This window comes from Pongo pygmaeus, chromosome 8 (genome assembly GCF_028885625.2).
Source record: "Pongo pygmaeus isolate AG05252 chromosome 8, NHGRI_mPonPyg2-v2.0_pri, whole genome shotgun sequence".
In the NCBI taxonomy this organism is placed as follows: Eukaryota; Metazoa; Chordata; class Mammalia; order Primates; family Hominidae; genus Pongo; species Pongo pygmaeus.
The window spans coordinates 38,433,355-38,456,389 of record NC_072381.2 but is presented as its reverse complement, the minus strand read 5'-3'; the positions used below and the strand labels follow the sequence as shown (position 1 = coordinate 38,456,389).

The following is a 23,035-nucleotide window of genomic DNA, read 5'->3' as shown; positions in this document are numbered from 1 at the left end:
GGTACCTTCAACTAGTTTAACTGAAATATTTATGAACAGATACACCTCTTCAGATATATGTAACTGTATTCCTAAGTTACGCACAGATGCTGCATATCACAAAACAAGAAGTTCTCTTGCATAAGTTATGTGCTTCCATTTGCCCTCAGCATCTAGAATGAGGCTCAGAATAACTGAGGGAAGGCAAATCTGAATTTTAATAATGGGTCTATACAATATTAACACTTTTTAAAAAGCCTGTAACATTAGCATTTAAGATGGATATGTCTACAGTGCTTCAAGTAGTTTTCATCTCTAAAATCATTTTAAAATCACAGAATTTGAAGTTACATGCTGGAAAGGACCAATGACCTTATATGACATTTAATCCAACACTCATTTTACAGATCAGGGAAAGAAACCTTAAAACTGACTTGCCCAAGTTCCCACCAAATAGGAGCAGTTTCTCATCCAAAATTCAAATTAAGCAGTGTCTCTCAAACTTTGCTGCACATTAAAATCAACTGAGGAGCTTTAATAACTGCCTTATTTTCAACATGAGACTTTTTGATTTAATTAATTAGCATTGGGTAGGACTTTGGGCATTAGGGTTGTTGTTAACAATTTCCCTGGTGATTTCAAAGTGCAGCAAAGTTTGGAATGATTGAGTTGGTGTGAAAATCAGAATCTTCTGGGATGCTTTTCTTCACATGATGATGCCTCACATCCATTTCTATTTTCCTAAAGGGCTTCTCAGTACCTAGAGATAGAGGGAAGGTTGAGGTGGGAAGATACAAATGTTTGCAGACATGTATTTTGAAAACAAACGTTGCAAAAGTGATCCCAATGAGTTCCATCTACCCCATTGACAACAGTGCACTACTAACTCGTAATAAACATTTTTCAAAATATTTTCTTGAGGCCAATGTGCCCTATTAATTTGCTCAATAAACCTTTATTTCACTAATAGTGAATATACCAAATGATAATTTCTCAAACTTGTTCATGGGAAATTAAAACTTACTTTACTTTCAGAAGTAGACTTCTAAAAATTAGAATAATGAGGAAGAAAGCATGAAATTTGTTTGAGCAAGATTAATGGAGTAATGTTTAAAACTCCTTTTAAATTGTATACTATCACATCAAAACTTTTGAATTCAGAAGAAGCCAGGGACATGAGCCAGATTGACCTGTTGTTGTTGTTGTTGTTGTTGCTTAAGGATTTAGAGGCTTAGCTGAATACAGACATTTACTGATTATTCAATAGGTCCCAAAGCTCAGGACTTGAGACAGGGTTTAAATCCAGTTTTTACTGAAACACAATTTCATCTCTACTACTATGATAAGGGAGAGAGGGAAGTGACATTATCATGAGTGTAAAGTTGCCTCTTTGTTGTTGTTGTTGTTGTTGTTATTGGTTTTAGAAATGGAGTTTCACTCTTGTTGCCCAGGGTGGAGTGCAATGGCGTGATCTTGGCTCACTGCAACTTCTGCCTCCTGGGTTCAAGTGATTCTCCTGCCTCAGCCTCCCAAGTAGCTGGAATTACAGGCACCCACCATCACGCTCAGCTAATTTTTGTATTTTTAGTAGAGACAGGGTTTTGCCATGTTAGCCAGGCTGGTCTCGAACTCCTGATCTCAGGTGATTGGCCTGCCTTGGCCTCCTGAAGTGCTGGGATTAGAGTCGTGAGCCACCATGCCTGGCCACCATGTTTTTTCAAATTATACTTTAAGTTCTGGGATACATGTGCAGAACGTGCAGGTTTGTTACATACGTATACATGTGCCATGGTGGTTTGTTGCACCCATCAACCCATCATCTAGGTTTTAAGCCCCGCATGTGTTAGGTATTTTTCCTAATGCTATCCCTCCTCTTGCCTCTGACCCCCTGACAGGCCCTGGTGTTTGATATTCCTCTCCCTGTGTCCACGTGCTCTCATTGTTCAACACCCACTTATGAGCGAGAACATGCAGTGTTTGGTTTTCTGTTCCTGTCTTAGTTTGCTGAGAATGATGGTTTCCAGCTTCATCCATGTCCCTGCAAAGGACATGAACTCATTATTTCTTATGGCTGCAAATTATTCCATTGTGTATATGTGGCACATTTTCTTTACCCAGTCTATCATTGATGGGCATTTGGGTTGGTTCCAAGTCTTTGCTATTGTAAATAGTGCAGCATTAAACATACATGTGCATGTGTCTTTATAGTAGAATGATTTATAATCCTTTGGGTATATACCCAGTAATAGGATTGCTGGGTCAAATGCTATTTCTGGTTCTAGATCCTTGAGGAATCACCACACTGTCTCCACAATGGTTGAACTAATGTACACTCCCACCAGGAGTGCAAATCACTTCTATTTCTCCACATCCTTTCCAGCATCTTGTTTCCTGACTTTTTAATGCTCACCATTCTAACTGGCATGAGATGGTATTTCACTGTGGTTTTGATTTGCATTGCTCTAATGACCAGTGATGATGAGCTTTTTTTCATGTTTTTTGGCCACACAAACATCTTCTTTTGAGAAGTGGCTGTTCATATGATTCACCCACTTTTTGATGGGCTTGTTTTTTTCTTGTAAATTTGTTTAAGTTCCTTGTAGACACTGGATACCAGGCCTTTGTCAGATGGATAGATTGCAAAAATTTTCTCCCATTCTGTAGGTTGCCTGTTCACTCTGATGGTAGTTTCTTTTGCTGTGCAGAAGCTCTTTAGTTTAATTAGATTCCATTTGTCAATTTTGGCTTTTGTTGCCATTGCTTTTGGTGTTTTAGTCATGAAGTCTTTGCCCACACCTATGTCCTGAATGGTATTGCCTAGGTTTTCTTCTAGGGATTTTATGGTTTTAGGTCTTAGGTTTAAGTTTTTAATCTATCTTGAGTTAATTTTTGTATAAGATGTAAGGAAGGGGTCCAGTTTCAGTTTTCTGCATATGGCTAGCCAGTTTTTCTAACACCATTTATTAAACAGGGGGTCCTTTCCCCATTGCTTGTGTTTGTCAGGTTTGTCAAAGATCAGATGGTTGTAGATGTGTGGCATTATTTCTGAGGCCTCTGTTCTGTTCCATTGGTCTATACATCTGTTTTGGTACCAGTACCAAGCTGTTTTGGCCACTGTAGCCTTGTGGTATAGTTTGAAGTTAGGTAGCGTGATGCCTCCCGCTTCGTTCTTTTTGATTAGAATTTTCTTAGCTAATACAAGCTCTTTTTTGGTTCCATATGAAATTTAAAGTAGTATTTCTAATTCTGTGAAGAAAGTCAATGGTAGCTTGATGGAAATAGCATTGAATCTATACATTACTTTGGCCAGTGTGGCCATTTTCACAATACTGATTCTTCCTATACATAAGCATGGAATATTTTTCTATTTGTTTATGTCCTCTCTTACTTCCTTGAGCATGTTTTGTAGTTCTCCTGGAAGAGGTCCTTCACATCCCTTTTAAATTGTATTCCTAGGTATTTTATTCTCTTTGTAGCAACTGTGAATGGGAGTTCACTCATGAGTTGGCTCTCTGTTTGTCTATTATTGGTGTATAGGAATGGCTGTGATTTTTGCACACTGATTTTGTATCCTGAGACTTTACTGAAGTTGCTTATCAGCTTAAGGAGTTTTTGAGCTGAGACAATGGGGTTTTTTAAATATATAATCATATCATCTGCAGAGACAATTTGACTTCCTCTCTTCCTATTCAAATATGCTTTATTTCTTTCTTTTGCCTGATTGCCCTGGCCAGAATTTCCAAAATTTCCAATACTATGTTGAATAGGAGTGGTGAGAAAGGGCATCCTTGTCTTGCACTGGTTTTCAAAGGGAATACTTCCAGCTTTTGCCAATTCAGTATGATATTGGCTGTGGGTTTGCCATAAATAGCTCTTATTATCCATCAATACCTAGTTTAGTAGGTGTTTTTAGCATGAAGTGGTGTTGAATTTTATTGAAGGCCTTTTCTGCATCTATTGAGATAATCATATGGTTTTTCTCATGGGTTCTGTTTATGTGATGGATTACATATATTGATCTGCATATGTTGAACCAGACTTGCATCCCAAGGATGAAGCTGACTTGATCATGGTGGATAAGCTTTTGATGTACTGCTGGATTCAGTTTGCCAGTATTTTAATGATAATTTTCATGTTCAATGTTCATCAGGGATATTGGTCTGATATTTTCTTTTCCTGTTGTGTCTCTGCCAGGTTTTGGTATCAGGATGATGCTGGCCTGATAAAATGAGTTAGGCAGGAGTCCTTCTTTTTCTATTGTTTGGAATAGTTTCAGAATGGTACCAGCTCCTCTTTGTACCTCTGGTAGAATTTGACTGGGAATACATCTGGTCCTGGACTTTTCTTAGTTGTTAGGGTATTAATTACTGCTTCAATTTCAGAACTTGTCATTGGTCTATTCATGGATTCAACTTCTTTCTGGTTTAATCTTGGGAGGATGCAGGAGTCTATCCATTTCTTCTAGATTTTCTAGTTTATTTGCATAGAAGTGTTTATAGTATTCTCTGATGGTAGTCTGTATTTCTGTGAGATTGGTGGTGATATCCCCTTTATCATTTTTTATTGCAGCGATTTGATTCTTCTCTCTTTTCTTCTTTATTCATCTGGTTAGAAGTCTGTCTATTTTGTTAACCTTCTCAGAAAACTGGCTCTTGGATTCATTGATTTTTTGAGGGGATTTTTGAGTCTCTATCTCCTTCAGTTCTGCTCTGATCTTAGATATTTCTTTTCTTCTGCTAGCTTTTTGAATTTGTTTGTTCTTGCTTCTCTAGCTCTTTTAATGGTGATGTTAGGGTGTTGATTTTAGATCTTTCCCACTTTCTGATCTGGAATTTAGTGCTACAAATTTCCCTCTAAACACTGCTTTAGCTGTGTCCCAGAGATTCTGGTATGTTGTGTCTTTGTTCTCATTGGTTTCAAACAACTTCTTTATTTCTGCCTTAATTTCACTATTTACTCAGTAGTCATTCAGGAGCAAGTTGTTCTTAATAGTCATTCAGGAGCAGGTTGTTCAGATTCCATATAGTTGTGCAGTTTCGAGTGAGTTTCTAAATCTTGAGTTCTAATTTGATTGCACTATGGTCTGAGAGACTATGATTTCCATTCTTTTGCATTGGCTCAGGAGTGTTTTACTTCCATTTAAGTGGTCCATTTTAGAATAAGTGCTGACAATAATGTATATTCTGTTGATTTGGAGTGGAGAGTTCTGTAGATGTCTTTTAGATCTGCTTGGTCCAGAGTTGAGTTCAAGTCCCGAATATCCTTGTTAATTTTCTGTCTCACTGATCTGTCTGATATTGACAGTGGGGTGTTAAAGTCTCCCACTATTATTGTGTGGATGTCTAAGTCTCTTTGTAGGTCTGTAAGAACTTGCTTTATGAATCTGGGTGCTCTTGTATTGGGTACATATATATTTAGGGTAGTTAGATCTTCTTATTGCATTGATCCCTTTACCATTATGTAATACCTTCTTTGTCTTTTTTGATCTTTGTTGGTTTAAAGTCTGTTTTATCAGAGAGGAGAATTGCAACCTCTGCTTTTTTTTGCTTTCCATTTGCTTGGTAAATATTCCTCCATCCCTTTATTTTGAGCCCATGTGTGTCACCACACATGAGATGGGTCTCTTGAATACAGCACACCAATGGGTCTCGACTCTTTATCCAATTTGCCAGTCTGTGTCTTTTAATTGGGGCATTTAGCCTGTTTACATTTAAGGTTAATATTATTATGTGTGGATTTGATCCTGTCATCATGATACTAGCTGGTTATTTAGCATATTAGTTGATGCAGTTCCTTCATAATGTCGTTGGTCTTTATATTTTGCTGTGTTTTTGCAGCAGCTGGTACCAGTTTTTCAATATTTAGTGCTTCCTTCAGGAGCTCTTGTAAGGCAGGCCTGGTGGTGACAAAATCCCTTTGCATTTGCTTGTCTGTAAAGGATTTTATTTCTCCTTCACTTGTGATGCTAAGTTTGGCTGGATATGAAATTCTGGGTTGAAAATTCTTCAAGAACATTGAATATTGGCCTCCACTCTCTTCTGGCTTGTAGGGTTGATGCAGAGAGATCTGCTGTTGGTCTGATGGGCTTCCCTTTGTAGGTAACCCGACCTTTCTCTCTGGCTGCCCTTAAAATTTTTTCCTTCTTTCAATCTTGCTGAATCAGACAATTATATGTCTTGGGATTGCTCTTCTCAAGGAGTATCTTAGTGGTGTTCTCTGTATTTCTTTAATTTAAATGTTGGCCTGTCTTGCTAGGTTGGGGACCTTCTCCTGGATAACATCCTAAAGAGTATGTTCCAACTTGGTTCCATTCTTCCCATCACTTTCATGTGCACCAATCAATCATAGGTTTGGTCTTTTCATATAGTCCCATGTTTCTTGGAGGCTTTGTTTTGTCCTTTTCATTCTTTTTTTCTCTAATCTTGTCTTCACACTTTATTTCATTAAGGTGATCTTTAATCTCTGATATCCTTTATTCTGCTATTGATACTTGTGTATGCTTCACGAAGTTCTCGTGCTGTGTTTTTCAGCTCCATCAGATCGTTTATGTTCTTCTATAAACTCTTTATTCTACTTAGCAGTTCCTGTAGCCTTTTGTGAAGGTTCTTAGCATTCTTGCATTGGGTTGGAACATGCTCCTTTAGCTTGGAGGAGCTAGTTATTACACACCTTCTGAAGCTTACTTCTGTCAATTTGTCAAATTCATTCTCCAGCCAGTTTTGTTCCCTTTCTGGTGAGGAGTTGTGATCCTTTGGAGGAGAAGGGGCATTCTGGTTTTGGGAATTTTCAGCATTCTTATGCTAGTTTTTTCACATATTCATGGATTTATCTACCTTTGATCTTTGTTGCTGATGACCTTTTGATGTTGATGGGGTTTTTGCATTGTTGTCCTTTTTGTTGATGTTGATGTTGATGTTATTGCTTTCTGTTTGCTAGTCTTCCTTCTAACACTCAGAGGCCTCTTCTGCAGGTCTTCTGGAGTTTGCTGGAGGTCCACTCCAGACCGTTTGCCTGGGTATCACCAGCAGAGGCTGCAGAACAGCAAAGATTGCTGCCTGCTCCTTCCTCTGGAAGCTTCGTCCCAGAGGGGCACCCGCCAAATGCCAGCTTTCCTGTATGAGGTGTCTATCAACCCCTGCTGGGAGGTGTCTCCAAGTCAGGAGCCAGCTGCCATTTTTAATTAAAGTAAAAGTGACTGACAATTGAATTAGTGAAAAATGCTAGAGCATTTGAAATAAAATTGTTTATAAGCTAGTTATGTTTATAGAATGAAAAGTAAAGTTAAAGATAAAGACATTAATATTCTAAATTAGCACTTTCCAAATTGTGTTCTAAAAATAAATACTCATAACCCAAAGAGGTGATAATGATGTACACCAGACAAACCCAATGGAGCTGGTGGTGGTGTTGGTTGTTGTTCCTTTTAAAATAAACTTCATCTCAGGATGCTCTCAAAGTATATCTTTGTGGCCCATGAGGTGCTCATGCACAATGGAACAAAATCAAATGCAGATATACTGTGGTGCCAGAAGAGAAAAAGCTACTATTCCTTCTTTCAGGACTAACGTCCAAAGTAGTACACATTGACTTAGGCCTACAACGCACTGAAAAACTAATATTTCACAAAAATCATTCAATAAAGGGAACCTATCCTTCTCATTGCATTCAACATTGCCTTAAGGCATAAAGGCATCAAATAAATAGCTACACTTTTTCTGGGATTGCTTATTTGCTGATTTTTCCTTCCACCATGACATCTAAGATTAAAAGAGAAATTGACACTTAATATTTAGAATCTGGATATCAATATATAGTTGATTCCAATTTCTCAAACTGATTGCTGAAGAGTACAACCAAATGACTGAAATAATTTTTGAATAAAGGAGTCTGTCCCTTGGCATTATAGTTGTACTCATGATTTTAGTGTCATTGTAAGATGAGGCTGGCTGGCAGTGCTGTCATCAAGGAATATTGTCAAACATGAACTGTATTGTTGAGTAAAATGCTCAGTAGGTACCTGAAGGGGAAGGGAAGTATAAGTTAAACTTATCAAAGTGTACTTTTTCATCAATTAAAATGTCAAATTTTTCAAAGCACTAGGATATTTCTTATACTCCATGAACTGCCTGATTGTGGTATCACGTGCACTCTACAGAAAACCCACTGGAGGCTCTTAACTTCCACAGATGATGTTTGAGATATGGTTTATAAAATGCTGCCCTTAATATGGTACCTATCATCAAACCTAACAAGGATTTTATTAATTTCCTTTACAAATAATGAGAAAAGTTTAAAACAAGATTTCATTGTTTTTTTCTATAGTGACATAAAACAGCTGAGAATTTCTATTTCTGTTATTTATTTACTACAGTAAAATGTAATGTATTAAATAATATTGGTACAAGACCATTTTACTGCAATGAATACAAGACTAATACATTTACTAAGTTACTAATCCTAAATGTATTATTTCAGGCAATATTGTGACAAAACAAGTGTTTCAGATTCAGAGGCTCTGTGTACCAGGTCTGCTAGTCCACCAACAAGTGAGGAAGACATAGGTTTCTCTAGTCCTGTTTTCTTATGTGGAAGATAAAAAGAGTGTCACTTAAATATTCTCTCACACCCTGAAAAGAGATGACAACTTAAAAAATTTAACTTTCACTTCATGTTTAAATAAGACTGCCATGACATGACTCAAATAAGACTCTCAGAGCATACTTTCCATTCATTTCAAGACTTGATTAATTTTATTCTATAAATCATCTAACCTGCACCTAGGCATTTTCCTGCTCTACCACTGTTCTCTGCCTGGAATAATGCTTTTCACCTTCCTTGTTTCAGCAAGCTTGACTCCATCTACCCTCTTGGATCTCTTTGCCAGTAGCCTCACCAAAACATGTTTTTTGTACACTAACTGGTTACAAGATACTAATTCTAGCAGAGTATTCCCTTCATGAGAAAGTATGCCTCTCCATAAGAGTAAGGGAGGGCCCTAACTGTTCCTACCTCCAGCTGCTCAGCATAAAATTTTGAATAAATCAACAAGTGTTTGACAAATTAATTCAGTTATAATTTGGAAGGTAAGTCTTACTACATTTAATTACAGCAAAAACACTACTAACAGTTTACTATTTATAGGTATTATTTAAGATGGTCAAAAATAGAAACAAATCTAACTTCAGTCAGCATAAATCACAGAGTATGAAATTGTACAGTCTTTAATGAGAAATGGAAGGGTTTACTTAGTAGTTTTAAGGTTTAATGACAAAAACTAGAGAATAATCACACCTCATATTTTAGTAAGTCAAAACCAAAGCCTTACCATCAAAGGTCCAGTACCCATTGGATGCCAATGCCCAACCACTGACTTCTTCCACTGTACCTGCTGCCCATCATTTTAACACATTAAAAACACTAAAGCTATTTTCCTTGTATAGGTCTTTCACCTCCTTGCTTAGGTATATTCCTAAGGTTTTTTTTTTTTCTTGCAGCTGTTGTAAGGGGGTTGAGTTATTGGTTTGATTCTCAGCTTGGTCGCTGTTGGGTATAACAGAGCTACTGATTTCTGTACATTAATTTTGTATCCTGAAACTTTTCTGAATTCAATTATCAGTTCTAGGAGTTCTTTGGAGGAGTCTTTAGGGTTTTCTAGGTATACGATCATATCATCAGCAAACAGTGACAGTTTGACTTCCTGTTTACTGATCTGCATGCCCTTTATTTCTTTCTCTTGTGTGATTGCTCTGGCTAGGTCTTCCAGTACTATATTGAATAGGAGTGGTGAGAGTAGGCATCCTTGTCTTGTTCCAGTTCTCAGGAGGAATGCTTTCAAATTTTTGCCACTAAATATTATGGTGGCTGTGGGTTTGTAATGGATAGCTTTTATCACATTGAGGTACATCCCTTGTATGTCAATTTTGCTGAGGGTTTTAATCATAAAAGGATGCTGGATTTTGTTAAATGTTTTTTCTGCATCTATTGAGATGATCATGTGATTTTTGTTTTTAATTCTGTTTATGTGGTGTATCACATTTATTGACTTCCATATGTTAAGCCATCCCTGCATCCCTGGTATGAAACCCACTTGATCATGGCAGATTATCTGTTTGATACGCCATTGGAAACTACAAAACATTGCTGAATGAAATCATGGATGACAAACAAATGGAAAGACATCACATGCTCATGAATGGGTAGAATCAATATTGTGAAAATGACCATACTGCAAAAAACAACCTACAAATTCAATGCAATTCCTATCAAAATACCATCATCATTTTTCACAGAACTAGAAAAAACAATCCTAAAATATGGTACCAAACAAGAACCCACATGGCCAAAACAAAACTAAGCAAAAACAACAAATCTGGAGCCATCGCATTATCTGACTTTGAACTATACAATAAGGCCATTGTCACCAAAACAGCATGGTACTGGTATAAAAATAGGCACATACACCAATGGAACAGAATGGAAACCCCAGAAATAAACCCAAATACCTACAGCCAACTTATCTTCAACAAAGCCAACTAAAACATAAATTGAAGAACATAAACCCTATTCAACAAATGGTGCTGGGATAATTGGCAAAGCCACGTGCAGGAGAATGAAACTGGATCCTCAACTTTAACCTTATACAAAAATCAACTCAAGATGGATCAAGGACATAAATCTACAACCTGAAACCTTAAAAATTGTCAAAGATAACATCAGAAAAACCTTCTAGACATTGGTTTAGGCAAAGACTTCATAACCAAGAACCCAAAAGCAAATACAACAAAAACAAAGATAAACAGATGAGACTTAACTAAAGAGCTTCTGCACAGGAAAAGGAACAATCAGCAGAGTAAACAGACAATCCACAGAATGGGAGAAAATCTTCACAATCTATATACCTGACAAAGGGCTAATATACAGAATCTACAAGGAACTCAAACAAATGGGCAAGAGAAAAACAAACAATCCCATCAAAAAGTGGGCTAAGGACATAAATACACAATTCTTAAAAGAAGATACACCACTAAAATGCTCAACATCACTAATGATCAGGAAAATGAAAATCAAAACCACAATGCCATACCACCTTACTCCTGCAAGAATGGCCATGATCAAAAAATCAGAAAATTATAGATGTTGGTGTGGATGCGGTGAAAAGAAAACACTTCTCTACAATGCTGGTAAAAATGGGAACTAGTACAACCACCATGGAAAGCAGTGTGGAGATTCCTTAAAAAACTAAAAGTAGAATCACCATTCAATCCAGCAATCCCACTACTGGGTATCTACCCAGAGGAAAAGAAGTCATTATACAAAAAAGATACTTGCACATGTATGTTTGCAGCAGCACAATTTTCAATTATAAAAATAAGGAACCAGCCCAAATGCCCATTAATCAACAAGTGGATTAAGAAATACCACTCAGTCATAATAAGGAATAAATTAATGGCATTCCCAGCAACCTGGATGGAATTGGAGACTATTATTCTAAGTGAAGTAACTCAGGAATGGAAAACTAAAGATCACGTGTTCTCATTCATATGTAGGAGCTAAGCTATGAGGATGCAAAGGCATAAGAATGAAACAATGGACTTTGGGGATGCAGGGAAAAGGGTGGGAAGGGGGTGAGGGATAAAAGACTACAAATTGGGTTCAGTGGATACTCCTCAAGTGACAGGTACACCAAAATCTCACAAATCACCACTAAAGAATTTACTCATGTAACCAAATACCACCTGTTTCCCCCAAACCCTATGGAAATAAAAATATATAAATATATATATAAAGTCTTCCCAGCAACTATAAAATAAAATGAAAACTCAAGTTTACGTTTTCCTCTCTCCTTTTGGGCAGGACAAATTTTAGATATGTTTTTAAATAATAACTTTTTTCTTTTTCTGAGACAGGGTCTCCCTTTGTTGCCCAGGCTGGAGTGCAGTGGTGCAGTTATAGTTAACTACAGCCTCAAACCCCTGAGCTCAAGCGATCCTCTGCCTCAGCCTCCTGAGTAGGTAAAACTAAAGGCACATGCCACCATGCCTCGGGCTAATTTGTTATTTAACCTTTCTGTAGAGATGAGCTCTTGCTATGTTGACCAGGCTAAAAATAAACAAATTTTAATTAACTTAAATATTTCTAACACTTTGGGCATTCATGAAAACAGCTCCATCTGTGTTGTGAGGTAATTGGATAATATGGCAGTGTAAGTTTGAATAAAAATATTAAACAAGGCCTTAGGAGAAAAGTATAATATGCTTATTATAGATACATCAATAAAAAAATTGTCTGGGTTAATACCATTAATTATATTGAAATTAAACTTTGATTCACATAAATATAGGTCCTAAATTTTGATTAAATATAATAGATTGACCACAAATTTATTTCCTCTGCCTCTGGAAATCTCATTACTCATACATAAAATACAGGTTACACACAGGATCAGGAGAGAAGGTTGACAGAGATTATTTTTAATAAATGCTGCACATAAAAAGTACATAAATTAGTGGTAAATAACACAGAAGCACAACTTTGGTCCCTACAGAAAGTGACTGGAAGAGAAGCAAGCCAGCTTGTCTTGTAGAACTAAAGGCAGGCTGTGAACTTACAGGCAAATGGAACTTTGGAAAGTAGGGTAAAATGTAAAACAAAAGCCAGCAAGGTCAGAAAATCTGTGGTTAGAGCCCCAGGTCCACCTGTCTTCCCATCTGATAAGAAACTTAGATGTGTGTTCTCTGGATATACCAAACCTGAGAATTTCTAGGTTCAGAAATACCACAGCTTAAACCTGAGATATAAAGAAAACTGTACACCAAAAATATAACTCCAACTTGCTTCCCTAACTCTGCTTTTGGAAAGCAAGTAGACATTCTTTTACTTCCCGGGCAGAAAATTGGGAGATCCTTTCTCAGAAGAAACTGAACTGACTTGAGTAAAAATCCCCAGATAATACACTGAAGTCCCACAAATGAAAAGCTAGTTTGGCTTCCAAAACCTCACACTGAGTGCCACCAGTTAACGGAAGTCCTGCTTCCAAATAAAGCCAGGGACCACCACACATTGGAAGGAAGCCTCCAACAAGAGAGATCAAAACAACAGAAAAAAAGGGATTCATGGACCATCAAAATCAGGAGCAAAACTTTTTTAAAAACCTAAAACTTAAAGTATAATAATAATAAAATTAAAAAAAAAAACTAAAAACACACTGAAAAAGATATGAAATTCAATAGAAATATTATAGTAAGAAGTCACAGAAACTGAAAAACCAGAGGAAAAATTAAACACCAATGCAAGTATACTGGTCTAAGCAGCTGAGTGTCTGAATAACAAGACTATCAGAAAAAAAGGAACAGAGAAAATAAAAAAATTCTCAAGAAGAGATAGCCTTCAGACTTAGTAGCCTCAATAAAATGAAAAGATTCCCACCAAGCTGTTATTAAGAAATTTCAGACTGTCAGTGAGCAAGAAGCTTCTAAAAAGCTTCCACAGATACATAAAACTTGGTCATAAATAATGTATCTCACAATGGCAATAGAGTCAAGAACAACACTGTAATGAGAGCACAATTGCGAAATATCTTCAGAACCATAAAGTTTAGATTCAACCTAGAAGTTTACTCTCTATCAAAAAGGAGGGATTTTAAGACTGGCCAGATCCCTAAACATCTCTGCCCAGCAAAATGTGCTCAAGTACAACTAGAGAGGATAACAGGACAGCAGGAAACAGAATCTAGGACTCAGGTGATCCCACACAAGATGGCAGTTATGTGAGATCCCAAAAGACTTTACTGCGCTAGCACAGAAAAGCAGACATCGAGCATATCTAGGGAAAGCCACTCTATATTGAACTAGAATGACAAAATGCCAAAGAAAGTTGCCCCCGTACCGACGGCAAAAAAAAAAAAAAAAAAAAATGGAACAGATGTGTTTTAGCAGATGGAAAGTATCTTTGAAAGGCATGTGGTAAATGCTGCAACACTTGAGGGGAAAACAGCTGTTAGAAAACAGGCAAACAAATATAGTCAGAAAATTAGTTTCATGCTAAAAAATAACGGATGTGAAAGCAAACAGACCAGCCAGTGGCTACTTACTGCATTTGGCTGGGTAAAGTAACATAGGCTAGGGAAAAAGAGATGACCCAGAAAAAGTGCAGAAATGCTCAGATTTCAGAACTGTTTCAGAGAAAGAATGAAGGACATATAATGCAGAGGCACAGTGAAAACACCATATGACTTAGCAGTGAATAGAATTTGCATAGTTATAATCATGTAAATATTACTGATTTAATTAAAAAGTGTGCTACAATTGGAAGAAACAGAGGGAGAAAAATAAGGTCATGGTGTAGTGAGGAAGGTATGCTTTCATCTGCTATGACAAAGTCAATAGACAGTGCTGATAGCTATTCTATTTTTCATATTTATTATTCTGTATTTGTTATTCTGTTATTTGTTATTTCTTAGCTATTCTATTTTTGTTATTTGATTAAAAATATGGTTAAATATTTAAGGCAGATATTTATGCCACAACCAGACTATTGAAATTTAACTTAAATGTCAGAAATTCTTAAAAGGTGGATGCACTAAGCTGAAGACTTCTCTGGATAAATTTGATACTTAGGAAAACACAAAAAGAGGTCCATGCTATCACCACTGGGTCCCCATTATAATTTAAAGGAATCAAGAGAGACATATTTTTATATCAAACTATCAATTTCTTAACTTTTTGACTGTTTACGTACATGCTTTGTATAGTTGCTTTTTCTTTTTTATTGTACTAAGAATAAAAAAATAGTCACTTCTGATACAAATACTATAAAATAAGAGTAGTAGTTAATGTCTTACTAAATACTACTAAATGAGGAAAAATTCCATTTAAAAAATTACTTTCAACAATTTATATTTAAATTATCTGGCATGATAAATCTCATAAAGTAAAATCTAAAAACTTAGTTTTACTTTTTGAACCTAGTTTGCTTTTTGTTTCCATTACATACACATGAAAGAATCCTTCTGTACAAAAGAAAAGGGAAAAAAATGAGGCCAGATGAAAAAGTTAGCTAATAAAAAAGTTTAACTCTTGCATATATGAGCCATGAGTATTTTCTCATTTACCAGAATCTCAACAGCTCTATGAACTACTTTCTGGCCAGGCCCCTATCTCTAGATGCACCCTATCTCTAGATGATTCTGTTTATATGCTGGATTACATTTATTGATTTGCATATATTGAACCAGCCTTGCATCCCAGGGATGAAGCCCACTTGATCATGGTGGATAAGCTTTTTGATGTGCTGCTGGATTCTGTTTGCCAGTATTTTATTGAGGATTTTTGCATCGATGTTCATCAGGGATATTGGTCTAAAATTCCCTTTTTTGGTTGTGTCTCTGCCAGGCTTTGGTATCAGGATGATGCTGGCCTCATAAAATGAGTTAGGGAGGATTCCCTCTTTTTCTATTGATTGGAATAGTTTCAGAAGGAATGGTACCAGTTCCTCCTTGTACCTCTGGTAGAATTTGGCTGTGAATCCATCTGGTACTGGACTCTTTTTGTTCGTAAGCTATTGATTATTGCCACAATTTCAGAGCCTGTTATTAGTCTATTCAGAGATTCAACTTCTTCCTGGTTTAGTCTTGGGAGAGTGTATGTGTTGAGGAATTTATCCATTTCTTCTAGATTTTCTAGTTTATTTGTGTAGAGGTGTTTGTAGTATTCTCTGATGGTAGTTTGTATTTCTGTGGGATCGGTGGTGATATCCCCTTTATCATTTTTTATTGTGTCTGTTTGATTCTTCTCTTTTTCTTTATTAGTCTTGCTAGTGGTCTATCAATTTTGTTGATCCTTTCAAAAAACCAGCTCCTGGATTCATTAATTTTTTGAAGGGTTTTTTGTGTCTCTATTTCCTTCAGTTCTGCTTTGATTTTAGTTATTTCTTGCCTTCTGCTAGCTTTTGAATGTGTTTGCTCTTGCTTTTCTAGTTCTTTTAATTGTGATGTTAGGGTGTCAATTTTGGATCTTTCCTGCTTTCTCTTGTGGGCTTTAAGAGCTATAAATTTCCCTCTACATACTGCTTTGAATGTGTCCCAGAGATTCTGGTATGTTGTGTCAGTGTTCTTGTTGGTTTCAAAGAACATCTTTACCTCTGCCTTCATTTCATTATGTACCCAGTAGTCACTCAGGAGCAGGTTGTTCAGTTTCCATGTAGTTGAGCAGTTTTGAGTGAGTTTCTTAATCCTGAGTTCTAGTTTGATTGCACTGTGGTCTGAGAGACAGTTTGTTATAATTTCTGTTCTTTTACATTTGCTGAGGAGTGCTTTACTTCCAACTATGTGGTCAATTTTGGAATACTTGTGGTGTGGTGTTGAAAAAAAATGTATATTCTGTTGATTTGGGGTGGAGAGTTCTGTAGATGTCCATTAGATCCGCTTGGTGCAGAGCTGAGTTCAATTCCTGGGTATCCTTGTTGACTTTCTGTCTCATTAATCTGTCTAATGTTGACAGTGGGTTGTTAAAGTCTCCCATTATTATTGTGTGGGAGTCTAAGTCTCTTTGTAGGTCACTGAGGACTTGCTTTATGAATCTGGGTGCTCCTGTATTGGGTGCATATATATTTAGGATAGTTAGCTCTTCTTGTTGAATTGATCCCTTTACCATTATGTAATGGCCTTCTTTGTCTCTTTTGATCTTTGTTCATTTAAAGTCTGTTTTATCAGAGACTAGGATTGCAATCTCTGCCTTTTTTTGTTTTCCATTTGCTTGGTAGATCTTCCTCCATCCTTTTATTTTGAGCCTATGTGTGTCTCTGCACATGAGATAGGTTTCCTGAATACAGCACACTGATGGCTCTTGACTCTTTATCCAATTTGCCAGTCTGTGTCTTTTAATTGGAGCATTTAGTCCATTTACTTTTAAAGTTAATATTGTTATGTGTGATATTTGATTCCTGTCATTATGATGTTAGCTGGTTATTTTCCTCATTAGTTGATGCAGTTTCTTCCTAGTCTCGATGGTCTTTACATTTTGGCATGATTTTGCAGTGGTTGGTTCTGGTTGTTCCTTTCCATGTTTAGTGCTTCCTTCAGGAGCTCTTTTAGGGCAGGCCTGGAGGTGACAAATTCGCTCAGCATTTGCTTGTCTGTAATGGATTTTATTTCTCCTTCACTTATGAAGCTTAGTTTGGCTGGATATGAAATTCTGGGTTGAAAATTCTTTTCTTTAAGAATGTTGAATATTGGCCCCCACTCTCTTCGTGCAAATGGCCATACTGCCCAAGGTAATTTATAGATTCAATGCCATCCCCATCAAGCTACCAATGACTTTCTTCACAGAATTGGAAAAAACTACTTTAAAGTTCATGTAGAACCAAAAAAGAGCCCGCATCGCCAAGTCAATCCTAAGTCAAAAGAACAAAGCTGGAGGCATCATGCTACCTGACTTCAAACTATACTACAAGGCTACAGTAACCAAAACAGCATGGTACTGGTATCAAAACAGAGATATAGATCAATGGAACAGAACAGAGCCCTCAGAAATAAAGCTGCATATCTACAATTACCTGATCTTTGACAAACCTGAGAAAAACAAGCCATGGGGAAAGGATTCCCTATTTAATAAATGGTGCTGAGAAAACTGGCTAGCCATATGTAGAAAGCTGAAACTGGATCCCTTCCTTACACCTTATACAAAAATTAATTCAAGATGGATTAAAGACTTAAACGTTAGACCTAAAACCATAAAAACCCTAGAAGAAAACCTAGGCATTACCATTCAGGACATAGGCATGGGCAAGGACTTCATGTCTAAAACACCAAAAGCAATGCCAACAAAAGCCAGAATTGACAAATGGGACCTAATTAAACCAAAGAGCTTCTGCACAGAAAAAGAAACTACCATCAGAGTGAACAGGCAACCTACAGAATGGGAGAAAATTTTTGCAACCTACTCATCTGACAAAGGGTTAATATCCAGAATCTACAATGAACTCAAATAAATTTACAAGAAAAAAACAACCCCATCAAAAAGTGGGCAAAGGATATGAACAGACACTTCTCAAAAGAAGACATTTATATGCAGCCAAAAGACACATGAAAAAATGCTCATCATCACTGGCCATCACAGAAATGCAAATCAAAACCACAATGAGATATCATCTCACACCAGTTAGAATGGCGATCATTAAGAAGTCAGGAAACAACAGGTGCTGGAGAGGATGTGGAGAAATAGGAACACTTTTACACTGTTGGTGGGACTGTAAACTAGTTCAACCATTGTGGAGGTCAGTGTGGCGATTCCTCAGGGATCTACAACTAGAAATACCATTTGACCCAGCCATCCCATTACTGGGTAGATACCCAAAGGACTATAAATCATGCTGCTATAAAGACACATGCACACGTATGTTTATTGCGGCACTATTCAAAATAGCAAAGACTTGGAACCAACCCAAATGTCCAACAATGATAGACTGGATTAAGAAAATGTGGCACATATACACCATGCAATACTATGCAGCCATAAAAAATGATGAGTTCATGTCCTTTGTAGGGACATGGATGAAATTGGAAATCATCATTCTCAGTAAACTATCACAAGGACAAAAAACCAAGCACCACATGTTCTCACTCATAGATGGGAATTGAACAATGAGAACACATGGACACAGGAAGGGGAACATCACACTCTGGGGACTGTTGTGGGGTCAGGGGAGGGGGGAGGGATAGCATTAGGAGATATACCTAATACTAAATGACGAGTTAATGGGTGCAGCACACCAGCATGGCACATGTATACATATGTAACTAACCTGCACATTGTGCACATGTACCCTGAAACTTAAAGCATAATAATAAAAAAAGTATATCACATATTAAAGTAAGACAAGTGAATACGTGAAAAGTTGAAAAAATTAAACCAATATGAGTTTCTAAATACTTTCTATAATACATCTGATCAAAGAACAAGACTTTTATTCTTTTTCTTGGCAGAAAAAACAATGTTTTCTCACCATCTGTTTGAGATTTTCTCAGGAATATTGTGCTTGTCTCTGGATGGTCAGAAGGGTTGGACTCCAAAGGTATATCTATAGAGGGAGAGAAGAATAAAAGATGTGATCATTTATAAAAATTTATCATCTCATTTATTTGACTGCTGCATTTAGGCTATTTCACTACCTCTACTTTTATTCTTATTTATCCATTGAAATGAATGTATAGACATAAGACGAAGCCAGGCAAGATGGTGCATGCCTGTATTCCCAGCTACTCAGGAGGCTGAGATGGGAAAATCCCTTGAGCCCAGGTCGGGAATTTGAGGCCAGCATGAGTAACATAGTGAGATCCTCCTTTATTTAAAAAAAAAAAAAAAGGTAAATTTGCCTTTAAGTTGTGTAAAATCAACTTCATAGAATGAAACAAGAAAGCAGTATGTTTTAAAAGACAGGTCTATTTTATAGGCAAAATATAAGATGTATTCTGGAGCGCTTAAAAATTTTAAAAAGTAAATTCAGCATATCTGTCTCTTCCATGTCATTCTGAGTACATAGAACCTCAGTTCTGTTGAGTAGCTGTCTTCCATAGTCACGTGAGATCTCTAAGTCTTCATTTCTTCATTAGCAAAACATAGGGAGAACATATATATAGGCCTTATTTGTATTGCAAAGGGCCAAATGAGACATACATAAACTGTGCTGTAATCCTAAAGAATGACAATAAAGAGCCTTTTTTGGGCTCTCATCCAACACTACCCATCTATTAACTGGTGTGTAAAATCACTCAGAGGCTTTCCTTACACCACCAAGTGGAGTATGTTTACACAAATATTTACATGCTTTGTGTATAAAGGTATAATGAATTAATTCACATATTTGTTTATTCTAAATTCTTAAATATCTTGAAAAAGTCACACTCATCATGAGTCTTAATTATTCTACCTCTGAAAAAATAAGAGCCCAACCAAAGTTTTTTTTTTTTTTCACTTTAAGTTCTGAGATACATGTGCAGAACATGTAGGTTTGTTATATAAGTATACAAGTCCCATGGTGGTTTGCTGCACATCTCCACATCTCAACCCATCATTGGGGTTTTAAGCTTCACATGCATGAGGTATTTGTCCTAATGCTCTCCCTCCCTTTGCCCCCCTACCCCTCGATGGGCCCCAGTGTGTGATGTTCCTTTCCCTGTGTCCATGTGTTCTCATTCTTTTTGCTTAGGATTGTCTTGGCTATACAGAGCCCAATCAAAGTTTAAATAGAAGAGCTATAAGACATTTCCTCTACAGTAATAATATCTCTGGCGTTTAAATGAAACCAAAGAGCCAATGGATTTAATATCTTTATGATACAATGTTTTCTATTTTGAAAAACTTAGTTTTTATTCAAGAACCGTATTGTTACCCAGAATTCTTTTTACTTAGATTCATCTCTTTGCAAAATTTAGAGGCAAACCAACTAATTGTTTTCTCTTTTCTCCCACCTCCCATCCCTCTGCCTCTCGCAGCAGTGTAGAGGCTGAAAAACTCCAACTTTCTTATCTTTGAACAGGACGCTATTGTCAGGAGGGGGAAGGACAAAGGGGGAGCCATGGCAACAAACACTCTTACACAGGCAAGGTCTGACATTTTAACCTTCAGTCTTTATATTACACATTCAAAGTGTATATTTACATTTTATGTCTTTTAAAAGCTTTGACCACAAACCATCCCAACCTCTCTTTTAGAACAAGGAAGTAAATAATGTCTGTTAAGTCACCAGAATAAATCTGCAGACACATTTTTGTTAAAGTAAGAATTTTAAAGTAATCAGAGCCTCATAGGTAAACTCCTTTGGGGTAACCCCACACACACACCCATTTTTCTACAGCCCTGGTCGTGATATTTCACACCTTTCCCAATTATTTTAAGCAACCTCCATTTTCTTTCCTTCTGTGTTCAAATTAGTTAGAAGAAACTAAGCAGCTTCTATCAAGGTGACTTAAAGCAACCCATATAGTCCCTCCCATGGCAACCTGCATTCTGATTTTAAATAAGAAATCCCCAAATATTTCAGTATGAATTGTCCTGAGATTTAGCTACTTTAACAAAGGAAACAATTAGGCACTTACCTGGTTCCTTCACTTAGGTACCATCTGGATAGGTACAAAGAAAGAATGGGATGGGTACTGGAAAGTTGGGATATTTGAGTTTTTATTGAGAAAAGGAAGAGAATATTCCAAAGAAGCCTCAAGAAAGTCCCACAGGTACTAAATAGAGCTACAGACAAGAACAGCCATAAATAAATGGTCCCATGCCAGCCTGGGAGAATGAGATGAGGGAGATAGAACTGGGAGTTTGGGAGGGAAGGAGAAAAGAAACTGACTGGATTCTTTGGGGAAAGATTAAGGGGTGGGAACACAAGGCAAAGCCAGCTGTTGTTCCTGGCCAGCCCTGGGAGAGCTGGCTACAGGCAGAAAGGAGCCTGAGGTTGGGGATGCCTCCCAGAGGACCCTGGAGACAACAGCAGCCCGAAGTGTGCCAAGGGCAGATGGCACCCATCACCTCCTTACCTTCAGGCATCTCCCATTCACAGATGTGGTGCACATGGAGGCCCTCACCAGCTTCACAAGTCACCTCACCAGGCTTTACAGCAGCAGCCACAGGCACTCCTGCTATCATGTCCCCAGCTGCTTCCTCATAGATCTCAGACTCACAGGGACACAGTGACCCCTGGTTCTGGTCCAACTCAGGGCTGGCCCTGGGGCACACACAACAGGTCAGTATGTTCCCCATGGGGCACTTCTACTCCTGTCTGCCACCACCTGTGCCTCTGCTCACAGCTTTGGCCGCACACTCCCATTGCCCTAGGCTGAGGCTGTGCTTCACTTGCAGAGATGGTCTTGTCTGCTGCTTGCCTGCCGACACCACAGCCTGGCCCCAGCCATGGCTTGGGCCAATGCCTGTACCCTGCTGCCTCCCATGAGTTGAATTCTCTTGGAGGGTGAAGACCAGCCAGCTTATTTAATAGGTGTGAACCCAACAAGCACTGAGAGACACAACTGCCTGAAGAGAGTACAGATGGAGCTCCTCCTCCTTCTGCAGTCACCTACAGACTGAAGCACACTGGCCCAGGTGGAAGCCCAGGCTTGTGGCTCACAATGCCCCACCCCACACTTCACAATGCCCTCCCTGACAGCTCACAATGCCCCACCCTGGCTGCCCCACCTCCCCCATAGCTCAGAATGCCCCTGCCTGGGCTGCCTCACCCTGAGGCTTATGATGCTGCTGCTCTCCTGGCCCCTTGTACAGTGCCAGTGGGACTAAGATTTTCATTCATCACTGGCTTCCTGAGCTTGTTAGTCCCAAGAAAAGCACAAGGTGTTTCCTTACTTGAAGCCATCTTCCTCTATGAGTTCTATACAAATCCTCAGTTAGTAGAGTGGGTCCCATTAGCAACCAAGTTGAGCAACTTTTGTTTTCTGACTGAATGTAGATACACCTGAATTGTTGACTGCTTTTGTAACTAAATATTCCTCTCCTGTCTTCCAATGAGTGGTAGTTTTTGTCTGCAACTTGACCATAGCAGTCCCTGGGGCTCTAGCTCTACTCTCAATAAAGAGTTATGGCTGTGTGTCTTGAATGACACCTTAGGACCCATCCTGCCTCCACCTCTTTCTCCATAAAATAGAAACCCTACTTGTCCCTCCAAGCTCTGAAATGCTGAAACTTACCAACTCCCTTTTCTCCCCTCTTTTTCTTCCTTCCACAGCAAAAACTTTCAGATTTTTCTCTCTTTTACTAACAAAGCACTAAGCATGATTTTGTCATACAAAATAGAGAGCCATAAAGTGGGGTACCACAGTCCTAATTCAATAAAGATGAATACTCAACATCTGGCAATCAGTATGTGCCTGACAGTGTTCTAACTGTACTATGCTCATTTAACCCTCAGAAACAATCCCATTTTACAGGTTTTACAGAAGACATTGAAATGGAGAAAGTAAGTTATCTCCCCAAGGTCACACGACTGCTCAGGCTGGGGCCACAATTTGATCCCAGGTAGTATGAATTCCCCAATTTCTCAAGCAGGATTA

The 23,035-nt window shown here is 37.9% G+C and overlaps 1 pseudogene; it reads right to left on the bottom strand.

Annotated features, from left to right (window-relative positions):
• Nucleotides 1-21,734, bottom strand: part of LOC129006136 (cyclin-Y-like protein 2) — a 42,322-nt pseudogene extending 20,588 nt beyond the window's left edge.
• Between the last annotated feature and the right edge of the window lie 1,301 nt (nt 21,735-23,035).